This window comes from Pan troglodytes, chromosome 1 (assembly GCF_028858775.2).
Source record: "Pan troglodytes isolate AG18354 chromosome 1, NHGRI_mPanTro3-v2.0_pri, whole genome shotgun sequence".
NCBI classification, from domain to species: Eukaryota; Metazoa; Chordata; class Mammalia; order Primates; family Hominidae; genus Pan; species Pan troglodytes.
Genome location: NC_072398.2, coordinates 83289888 through 83301973, shown reverse-complemented (window position 1 = coordinate 83301973; position 12086 = coordinate 83289888). Strand labels below are relative to the sequence as shown.

Here is a 12086-nt window from a genome sequence, read left to right as displayed (position 1 = left end):
GAAGTGTTAGCTGTAGTTATCTCTAACTGGAGCCTTAAGATGATTGTATCTCTTTATTATATTTTAAATCAGATTTTCTAATTTGTCTTCAATTGTATATTATATAATGAGGAAATAATGAAAGTCAATATCATAAAATTTAAGATTAAAAAATACTCAACAATAATAACAGGAAAGCCTTACTCTCTTAAATAAACAAAAGACTTGCTGGCCAATTATGGTCCTTTGTAGTGCATTACACTGAGTCCATGTAGAATACAGCCAAAACATTTCTATGAACAATGGATAAATTATATTAGGTTTGACTCATTTCACCTATGCCAGGCCACTTTTGCACAATACTTAGAGAAAATGCCAAGTTGTTTCTCAAATATTTTCAAAAGGAAGGAAGCAGTTCCCCCAACTACTAGGAAATAAGTATTAAGCCATTTGGCAAATCTTTTTCTTGGTTGTAAGGTGTTATTTACATATAGAGGTATTTGAATGTACCTACTTTTTTAGGGAAAGAAGAATTTCTAGCTGTTATTACCTTATTTTAAATAAAGGAGAGCTGTGGACATAACCATAATAATTTAAAATTTCCAAATTTTGAATAACCAAGCTGAAAGCTTATTTAAAACACTGAAATTGCTCGGACACTTGTCTGTATTATCTCGTATTCCCTAGTATTTTCCCGAGCATTATATTTCCATGTCATTGCTTGCATCAATGGTTGTCCTTCTTTCCAGATTGTAAGCTCAGTAAGAGTACAGATGATATTCTTCTTACTGGCAAATAATAGGAAATTAATATTTAATGTCATAATGTATAAATAGAGCATAGCGAGACTCTGTCTCTACAAACAAATAAAAAAAAATAGATGGAGGCTAGACGTGGTGGCTCATGCCTGTAATCCCAGCACTTTGGGAGGCCAAGGCAGGTGGATCACTTGAGTCCAGGAGTTTGAGATCAGCCTGGGCAACATGGCAAAACACCATCTCAACAAAAAATACAAAAATTAACCAACCATGGTGGCACAGGCCTGTAGTCCCAGCTACTTCCAGAGCTGAGGTGGGAGGATCACTTGAGCCCAGGAGGCAGAGGTTGCAGTGAACCAAGATCACACCACTGCATTCCAGTCTGGGCAATAGAGCGAGAGCACATCTCTTAAAAAAAAAAAAAAGTGTATAAATGAATTAATGGATAGAGATCTCATTAAAGCTAGGAAATAAAGGGTAGGAGTCTTACATTTAAGACTGGAGGTTTAGAGTGAAATGTTTAAGTTTGCATTTGACACTAATCAGTTCCAGTAAATGAAATGCCAATCTAAGGATATACTACTAAAAGTTCCTATCAGATGCAAGAATGTCAAGAAAAGTGGCAGATAAGCTACAATGCTATAATCATAAAAATTCAGAGCTGGGAAGGATCTTAAAACATTGAAAAGTCAAATCCTTCATTTTGTAGATGAATAAATTGAAGGCAATATAATTTAAATAACTTATGAGATCACACAGTTGTTGGCAGAACTAGACCCTGAGCCAGGTCTCCCAACTTGCTGGTCAAGTTCTCTTTCCTCTAGACTCAAAAAAAAAGATTGGCTATTACTTACATCCATACAAAGAGGATCAGCATATTCTCTGAACATGTTGGTCCAGATTGCTTCCTCAGCCACAAAGACCAACAAAAATTTAGGATTATGAAGGGCATTTTAACACAAAAGGAAATAAGAGCCACATCTGGAACACTGTATATAGTTCTGTGTCCTTACCTGAGAAAGGATACACTGTAGCTAGAGGAGGGCTACAGGAGGAAAAGAAACTGATCTGAGAGTTGGAAGGATCCAGAATAGAATGAAAGCATTCTGCTGTTTCAGTCAGAGATGTTCAAAGAAAATGCAGTTGTTGGGTCTGCACCCAAACCTTTTGAAGTTGTCACCTAGAAGAACATCAGACCCTTCCACAAAATAGCCCTGGATGCCATTGTCAGATGTCCTACCATGAACCCATGACTCTTATAACTCACATGGCCTTATTTACAAATATCTTTGTCTCAACATTACAAAATACTGTGTCCCCAGAAGTACCACTAAAAGAGAGGGGGAAATGAAGTTGTTTTCACTGGTGACCATTAATGGTGCTGCAGGTGTCAACAGGATGACAATCGTCTGGAGACACTCCGTGTTGATCATTTCATTCCAAATCTTGGATTGGTAAGATGAGACACATCTCCCCCTCAATCACAACTATCAACTAATGATGCCGTTTATTCATTTTCTCCTTTTGGCATACATGGCAGTTTTATGCCTATGAATATTTTCCTGTTTAAGTATATCTTGATTTATAATAGCAATAGGGAAACTTTTTCTTATAATAGTGTTAGAGTATTCAAAGGATGTTTTGCGCATGCCAAAATAAAAAAATGAATTATGCCCTTGTTTCACATCTTTATTACATCCTAGCTCTTATTTGAAGTTATCAGATTTCAATCTTCAGCTTTCTTTTCCCTAGGTTTATTTCTTCTTTAATCTTCTCTTTTGTGTTTAGCTTTTTATATTCTTTTTCCAAAAATTTTTACATGCTAATATTTATTTTCACATTTATCTGCAAGCTTAAATGTTTTTACATGCTAATATTTATTTTCACATTTATCTGCAAGCTTAAATGTTTTTACATGATTAATATGTACACTTTTTGTTAGATAGTGAAAACTGACTCAACTCTTCTAGTAGTGAGCAGTTATTCTAAAACAACTCTGCAAATATGAAATGTTAAAAGCTAAGCTAACACTAACCTGCTCATAATGATGATCTCTAAGGGAGGGTATTAAAGGGAACTTTCTCATTCAATACAAAATGTTCTGGCCAGGCAGTGGCTCATGCTGTAATCCCAGCACTTTGGGAGGCCCAGGTGGGAGGATAGCTTGAAGCCAGGAGTTCGAGACCAGGCTGTTCAACATAGTGAGACCCCCATCCCCCACAAAAAAAGTTTAGCTGGGCATGACAGTGGGTACCTGTAGTCCCAACTACTTGGGAGGCTGAGGCAGGAGAATTGCCTGAGCCCAGGAGTTTGAAGTTGCAGTGAGGTATGATTATGCCGCTGCACTCCAGCCTGGATAATAAAGTGAGACCCTGTCTCAAAACAAGTTATGCATTATTTAGTTTTTTTTTAATACAGAACATCTATAACTTTTTATGCTAAAAAAATTATGATAAATTATTAGGGGTCTGCGTTTAACTTGGACTAGTGTAACTCCATGCAATAAACCGAAAAAAAATTATTAACTTAATATTAAACATGAGATGTTTATCAATAGAAAGCTAACATCAATAAATATGCTTCTCAATGTAAACAGGTCTCTTAGGATCTCTCCCAAGACAGCAGAATACCGTTTGTTTCCTTGTAAGAGATAATTTGCTAGACGAACACTAAGTTACTATAGGGAAGCATTTCTTAGGGTGAGATCCACAGAACATTAATTTTGCTGCTTGGTACTGGACATACCAGAAAAAAAGATTTTGTGGCTTGGTAAATTTGGTAAAACATGGTCTAAACAAAGATAAATATGCTTATTATTACTAACATTTGTAGTCTATTTAATGCACTAATACACATTGTGACTCTGAGAAGTTAAAGTGGGAATGGAGTGCAGTATGTAGGTTCTTCCAAACTCATTTGTTCCTAGTATCCTAGTATTCCTTTTCCTCCCAGGACCACTGTTCCAAGGAGCACATTTTGGGAAGCATTGCTTTAGGGAGTTCAGGAGAGAGTTCTTTGCATATTGAGGGGTATGCTTACTTATTACAGGATACTTATTACAGGATACTGCATACTGAGGGGTATTCTTTATTTAAGACTTTTTTTTTTTTTTTTTTTCGGAGACAGGGTCTCACTCTGTCGCCCAGGCTGGAGTACAGTGGGCAATCTCGAAATCTCGGCCCACTGCAACCTCCACTTCCTGGGCTCAAGTGATTCTCCTGCCTCAGCCTCCTGAGTAGCTGGGATTACAGGCACACGTTACCAAGCCCGGCTAATTTTTGTATTTTTAGTAGACATGGGGTTTCACCATGTTGGCCAGGCTGGTCTGGAACTTCTGACCTCAGGTGATCCACCCGCCTCGGCCTCCCAAAGTGCTGGGATTACAGGTGTGAGCCACCGTGCCTGGCTGGGTATTCTTACTTATTACAGGATTTATCCATATCTGGTCATTGCACATAGTTTTTGAGCCAGATCTAAATTAATTAAAGTATGGATTTTTCAAATATTAAACCTTACATTTTTTGAATATACAAAATTTGATAGTGATGATTTATCCTTTTTATGTATTGTGAGATTTGGTTTGTTAAAATTGTGTTCAGAATTTTTACATTTTGGCTGGGTGCAGTGGCTCACACCGGTAACCTTAGCACTTTGGGAGGCTGAGGTGGGAGGAATGCTTGAGTCCAGGAGTTTGAGATGAGCCTGGGCAACCTAATGAGACCCTTGTCTCTGAAAACTAAAATGAAATAAAACAAAAAGGGACCGGGCCATGGTGGCTCATGCCTGTAATCCCACCACTTTGGAAGGCCAAGGCAGGCGGATCACCTGAAGTCAGGAGTTCGAGACCAGCATGGCCAACATGGTGAAACCCCGTCTCTACTGAAAATACAAAAATTAGCTGGGCATGGTGGCAGGTGCCTGCAATCTCAGCTACTCAGGAGGCTGAGGCAGAAGAACTGTTTGAACCCAGGAGGTGGAGGTTGCAGTGAGCCGAGATGGCGTCACTGCACTCCAGCCTGGGTGACAGAGCAAGACTCCGTCTCAAAAAAATAAAAATAAAAATAAATAAAACAAGAATTTTTACATTTTATACTCATAGGAGAGATTGGCCTTTAATTTTCTATTCTTGTAATATGTTGTCAGGTTTTGGCATTAAAGTTATACTGGTCTCATAACTTGAGTTGTGAAATGTTTCATCTTCTCTCTGGTAGAGTCTGTATAATCTTGGCATTAACTCTCCTTTGAATGTTTGGTCGAATTCACTGGCAAAAGTATTAGGGCCTGGAATTTTATTTTGTTGTATTTTATTTCATTGGAAACTTTTCCATTTTGGAGTTCATTTCTGTGAAGGGAGTAAGACTCCATTCAGTATGAGGGGCAAAACCCCATAGTCTTGCCAGCAATAAATGGTGAACTTAGTTGGGTACAAATAGGAAAAATGCATAGCTCTGCCAGCTTGAGAATGAGGTTTTGTTCAAAGCAAGTGGTGGAGCATACCACTGTAGGGACACCAGCGGGTGCACACCAGAGATACAGATTCTGCCATTTAAATCTGGATACGTTATTAGCGAGGGAAAAACCCAACAACCATTAAAAATAGAAAACAGAATTCAGAGTTGCTGCAATATATCACCTAAAATGTTGTTTTTTTTACCAGAAATTACTAGACACGCAAAAAGCAGGAAAGTATCATCCATATACAGGGGGGAAAAGCACTTAGTAAAACTGACTCTGAGTGGGCCCAGATTTTAGTTTTTACAGGCAAACACTTCAAAGCAGCTATTATAAATATGTTCAAAAAAAATTTTTTTTTGAGACAGAGTCTCGCTCTGTCACCCAGGCTGGAGTTCAGTGGCATGATCTCGGCTCACTGCAACATCTGCCTCCTGGGTTCTGGCAATTCTCTTGCCTCAGCCTCCCAAGTAGCTGGATTACAGGCACGTGCCACCATGCCTGGCTAATTTTTCTATTTTTAGCAGAGATGGGGTTTCGCCATGTTAGCCAGGCTGGTCTCAAACTCCTGACCTCAAGTGATTCACCCGCCTCGGCCTCCCAAAGAGCTGGGATTATAGGCATGAGCCACGGTACCTGGCTGTTCAAATAATTTTAAAAATGCTAACAATAAATCAACAAAAAGGAAATCCAAATAGTGACATAGTATTAAAAAAAAAAACACCAAAAAACGGAGGCCAGGCGTGGTGGCTCACGCCTGTAATCCCAGCACTTTGGGAGGCCGAGGCAGGCAGATCACAAGGTCAGGAGTTCAAGACCAGCCTGACCAACATGGTGAAACCCCATCTCTACCAAAAATACAAAAATTAGCTGGGCATGCTGGTGAGCAACTGTAATCCCAGCTACTCAGGAAACTGAGGCAGGAGAATCACTTGAGCCCGGGAGGTGGAGGTTGCAGTGAGCCAAGATCATGCCACTGCACTCCAGCCTGGGTGACAGAGCGACTCTGTCTCAAAAAACAAAAAAAACAAAAAAAACAAAAAAAAAAAACCACACAAACCAAATGGAAATTCTATAGTTGAAAAGTACAATAACTCACATGACAAATTCATACAATGAGGTTAACAGCAAATTTGAGTTGACAGAAGAAATAATTACTGAATTTGAAGATAGACTAATAGAAATTATCCAATCCAAGGAGAGACCAAAAAAAATTGAAGGAAAAATACAGCCTGGAAGACCATGGAGTCAAGCATTTCAGCTTATGTATAATAATAATCTCAGAAGAAGAGACAGAAAGGAGTAGAAAAAATATTTGAAGAAACAATGGCTGAAAACTTCTCAATTTAATGAAAAACCTTAATTTACATATACAAAAAGCTTGATGAAACTTGAGTAGAATAAACAAAAAAGAACCACACCTAGACATATCATAGTCAAATTTCTGAAAGCCAGAGACAAAGAGAAAAATCTCTCTCTCTCTCTCTCTCTTTTTTTTTTCCTCAAGACAGAGTCTTGCTCTGTTGCCCAGGCTGGAATGCATTGGTGTAGTCTTGGCTCACTGCAACCTCCACCTCCCAGGTTCAAGTGATTTTCCTGCCTCAGCCTCCTGAGTAGCTGGGACTACAGGTGCATGCCACCATGCTGGGCTAATTTTTGTATTTTTAGTAGAAACAGGGTTTTGGCATGTTGGCCAGACTGGTCTTAAACTCCTGGCCTCAGGTGATCCACCTGCCTCAGCCTCCCAAAGTGCTGGGATTACAGGTGTGAGCCACCGCACCCAGCCAAAGAGAAAAATCTCTTAAAAGCAGCAAGAGAAAAATGACTCATCACATTTAGGGAAATGATACAGTTAACAGCCAACTTCTCATTAGAAGCAATGGAGGCCCGAAAGACATAGTCAAAGTGCTGGAAAAACAAAACAAAACAAAACAATCTTTCAACCAAGAATTATATATCCAACAAAACCATTATTTTAAAAAAAGGAAGTTAAAATAAAGACATTACCAGATAAGCAAAAACTGAGAGAATATGTTGCTAGCAGACCAATATACTGCTAACCGATCAATCACAGATTGTGAAACTATATCAAAAAGCAAGATGGCTGGGCACTGTTCTAAACCATAGCATCAGTAAGATTTTAAGAACCTTCTTTTCAGGCTGGGAAAGGTGGCTCGCGCCTGTAATCCCAGCACTTTGGGAGGCCAAGGCGGGTGGATCACCTGAGGTCAGGAGTTCGAGACCAGCCTGGCCAACATGGTGAAACCCTGTCTTTACTAAAAATACAAAATTAGCCGGGTGTGGTGGCACATTCCTATATCCCAGCTACTTGGGAGGCTAAGGCGGGAGAATCAATTGAATTTGGGAGGCGGAGGTTACAGTGAGCTGAGATCACGCCACTGCACTCCAGCCTGGGCAACAAGAGTGAAACTCTGTCTTAAAAAAAAAAAGCAAGATTCAATTATATACTGTCCACCAAAAGACATACTTTAGAGTTGTAGGCATAAATAGGTTAAAATTAAAAGACAGAAAATAATATACTATGCACACAGTAATCATAAGAGACCTGCAGTGGCTATTTTAATATCAGACAAAACAGGCTTTAGGACATATTAGAGACAAATAAGGACATTTCATTGTTAGAGACAAATAGAGACATTTCGTAATGAAAAAGGATCAACATATAAAAATAACAATTATAAATATATATGTACCTAACAAGCCCCAAAATACATGAAGCAAAAAACCTGACATAATTCAAAAGAAAAACAGACAATCCACTTCACCCTCAGTATCTGGTGGCCAGGAGACGTGCCTCAAAGACCTTCACTTACAAGGAACAACATAACTGACCAAGACCCCAACTTGTGTACTCTGAGATCAACTGCTTCATTTGCTTCTGGCCATGCTTCCCCTAGGTCACTATCAGCCAATGACTGCATGTAGCTGGAATGCTAAGGCAGCCTCATTCCCAGGAGATATGGGGCTCTTCGGATTATCAAGAACTTTGACTCGAGGACAACAGCTTTGCTGAAACTTTCTTATTCTGCATAGTAGTCTAGGGTGCTTCTACCCAACCTTGCTTCTCTCTCTCCTTCATTCAGATTTAGGCTTGTATTGTAGTCTCATGACTTCTCCAGTTCCTTCTCCAATTTTTCTCATGGTCACCTCCCCTAATAAAATCTTTGTATACTTAATGCCGTCTTGGTGTCTGCTTCTTAAAAGGTCCAGACTAACACAAATGGTTCCAGGAGTGATCTAAGAAAATAGGCAGTAAGATGGGGACTTGGCTCACTTAGGACTAGCTCACCTACTGCCCAGCAAATGAAAAGGATGCTGTTGTGGTTGTGAAGTGGGGCATGGCACAAGGTGGAGGCTCGGAGGCTGAAGATGTCACTAGTGGTAATGTGGGAAAATGCATCCCTAGAGGGGAATGCTGATGGAAGAGAATGCTGTAGCAGGTGCAATATCTCAAGCCTTTCAAAAATATGAAGAAACAATGCTTTCAAGGGCAGTAGAGCTGGAGTTGGCTGGTTGCTGCTAAGTCATAGTGATACAACTACATAAGGATAATGAGAGACTGAGGACACTTAACAATCAGCCAACATAGTGGCTCACCCCTGTAATCCCAGCACTTTGGGAGGCTGAAGCAGGCAGATCACTTGAGATCAGGAGTTTGAGACCAGCCTGGCCAACATGGTGAAACCCTGTCTCTACTGAAAACACACACACACAAAATTAGCCAGGCATCATGGCACGTGCCTATAATCCCAGCTACTCAGAAGGCTGAGGCAGGAGAATCTCTTGAACCCAGGAGGTGGAGAATGCAGTAAGCTGAGATCATGCTATTGCACTCCAGCCTGGGAGACACAGGGAGACTCCATCTCAAACAAACAAACAAACAAACAACCAAACAACCAATCAGTTAATGGTTAAGTGTGAGATTCAGAACCCGTGTGGTAGCTTACAAAGAGGCCCTTATCTCTTCTAGTAGAAGAACAGGCACATTTGAGCAGCAGGCTGAAGACTTAATATGTAGAGTCTTACAGCTCCATAGTTTTTGCATTGCTCAGTCAAAGCAGTAGTGAAGATCAGGGCTTGGTGATAAAAACCTGAGATCCTAAGAAGTGGGTGAGAAGGCTTTGAAGAGTCTGGCCTCTGCAACCACTGTGCCCCTGGACCCTCTGGGTTTACAGAGGTACCTTATCTTTCTTAATAAGAGCTAGCACTTTGGCTGTGCTGGAAATAGGTGCCCTCCTCTGATGCTGCCCTTACCCCCACCTCCTCTCCTGGCTACTAGGCTGATAACTGGGGCTGTGCTGGGCCTGATAAAGGAGAAAAGAGACTATGTACTTAAAAAAATGGCAAGGGCTGGGTGTGGTGGCTCAAGCCTGTAATCCCAGCACTTTAGGAGATCGAGGCAGGCGGATAACAAGGTCAGGAGATCGAGACGATCCTGGCTAACACAGTGAAACCCCGTCTGTACTAAAAATACAAAAAATTAGCCAGGCGTGGTGGCATGTGCCTGTAGTCCCAGCTACTCAGGAGGCTGAGGCAGGAGAATAGCTTGAACCCAGGAGGTGGAGGTTGCAGTGAGCCAAGATTGCACCACTGCACTCCAGCCTGGGAGACAGAGGGTGACTCCATCTAAAAAAAAAAAAAAAAAAAAAAAAAAAAAAAAGGCAAGACTTAGCAGGAGTCAGGGGATTATTCCTGGGATTAACATTTGAGGATGTTTAATCAAGGACGTCAGAATGGCAGACTGGATAAGCAAGAATTCACTGATGTGGGGGTACTTTCTCAGGACAAAAGATTTAATATTCTACTAGGAACTCCAGGAGATGGGACAAAGTTGCTGCAAGGATTTAAGAAGCCTGGAAAAAATAATGGCCAAATCTCAGAGAAGTGGAAATACCTGCCTTGCCCTGACAAACCGCAGAGGAAGGTGGGCATGCCGAAACTGATATGTAAGGCAAGAAGACCAGCTAGATAATTGTGTTCCATTGGAAGGCCTAGAGGACACACTGCTAAAGCCATCAGGAATGAGCTGAAAGAGGTACCACTGATCCTAAGAAATTTGGTGGTGGCTCTCCTCTGCAGGCCAGGGCTAATCTAAGAGAAGAGGTCACAGTGTTGGGTTTATTAACACCCATTGAAATGATGGTGCCCCAAAGTAGTAGAAGTATGTGTCTTAAGGAATGGAATGGCAAAATAAGGCTTTTTGTTGTTGTTGATTATGATAATTTCATTAAGTCAGGTAATTTGTTACATATTCCAAAAGTTGAATTAAAAATGAAATCTGGAGAGAAAAATAGGAATAATCTCTATAGGAGGTGTTTAACTTTTGACTAGAGCTGATTAACTTTTTTATTATTTATTTAAAAATAAGGGGTTCTTTTATCCTATTGTATTCTTATTATAATTTAATGTCATATTGAATTTATATTTTCTTGTATTCGACTTCATAAACTTCCAGCCTGGGACTAGGAAAAATGCTGCTGAATGATGTCCTAGAGCTTTTATTTAGAAGTTAATCAAGATGATTATGTTCTCTTGGCTAACATTGGTTAATAGCTTAACATTTAAAATGCTATATCCCTTTAAAAATTTTTTATCCCTTTAACCTCTTTTCTATCTTAAGATACAAAATATATATGTGTATATTTACAGATATAGATACACACCTATATACACATTTACATGTATACAAAATATGTATGTATGCATGTGTGTGTGTATATATATAGCACATTTGGGAGGATACACACACACACACACACACACACACATACACACACAGTACATAGGCCAGGCATGGTGGCTCACACCTGTGATCCCAGAGCTTTGGGAGGATCACTTGAGGCCAGGAGTTCAAAACCAGCCTGGGCAACATAGTGAAACCCTGTCTGTACAAAAAAAAAAAAAATTACCAAGCATGGTGGTGCATGCCTGTAGTCCTAGCTACTCAGGAGTCTGAGGCAGGAGGATTGCTTGGGGCCAGGAGTTTGAGGTTACCGTGAGCTATGATCACACCACTACACTTCAGTCTGGGTGACACAGCGGCCAAAATGAAGTTCAATCCCTTTGTGACTTCCAACCAAATCAAAAATCGCAAAAGGCATTTCAATGCACCTTCCCACATTCACAGGAAGATTATGTCTTCCCCTGTTTCCAAAGAGCTGAGACAGAAGTACAACGTGCAATCCATGCCCATCTGAAAGGATGATGAAGTTCAGGTTGTACGAGGACACTATAAAGGTCAGCAAATTGGTAAAGTAGTCCAGGTTTACAGGAAGAAATATGTCATCTACATTGAATGGGTGCAGCAGGAAAAGACTAATGGCACAACTGTCCACGCAGGCATTCACCCCAGAAAGGTGGCTATCACTAGGCTAAAACTGGGCAAAGATGGCAAAAAGATCCTTGAACGGAAAGCCAAATCTCGCCAAGTAGGAAAGGAAAAGGGCAAATACTAGGAAGAAACAATTGAGAAGATGCAGGAATAAAGTAATCTTATGTACAAGCTTTGATTAAAACTTGAAACAAACAACAAAAAAGAAAAGATACAGGCTGGGTACAGTGGCTAACATCTGTAATCTCTGCACTCTGGGAGGCTGAGGTGGACAGATTGCTAGAGTCTAGGGGTTCGAAGTCAGCTGGGCAACATGGCAAAACCCTGTCTCTATAAAAAATACAAAAATCAGCCCCGTGTGACGGCACTCAAATGTAGTCCCAACCACTTGCGACACTGAGACGGGAGGATCGCTTGAGCCCAGGAGGCAGAGGTTGCAGTGAGCTGACATTGCACTACTGCACTACTGCACCCCTGCCTGGGTGACATAGCAAGACCCTGTCTCAAAAAAAAAAGTATATATATATAAAAAATATATATAATAC

At 40.4% G+C, this 12086-nt stretch overlaps 1 pseudogene; it reads left to right on the top strand.

Annotated features, from left to right (window-relative positions):
• Positions 1-11191: 11191 nt before the first annotated feature.
• On the top strand, positions 11192-11784 carry LOC107969137 (large ribosomal subunit protein uL24-like; annotated as a pseudogene).
• The last annotated feature ends 302 nt before the right edge of the window (positions 11785-12086 follow it).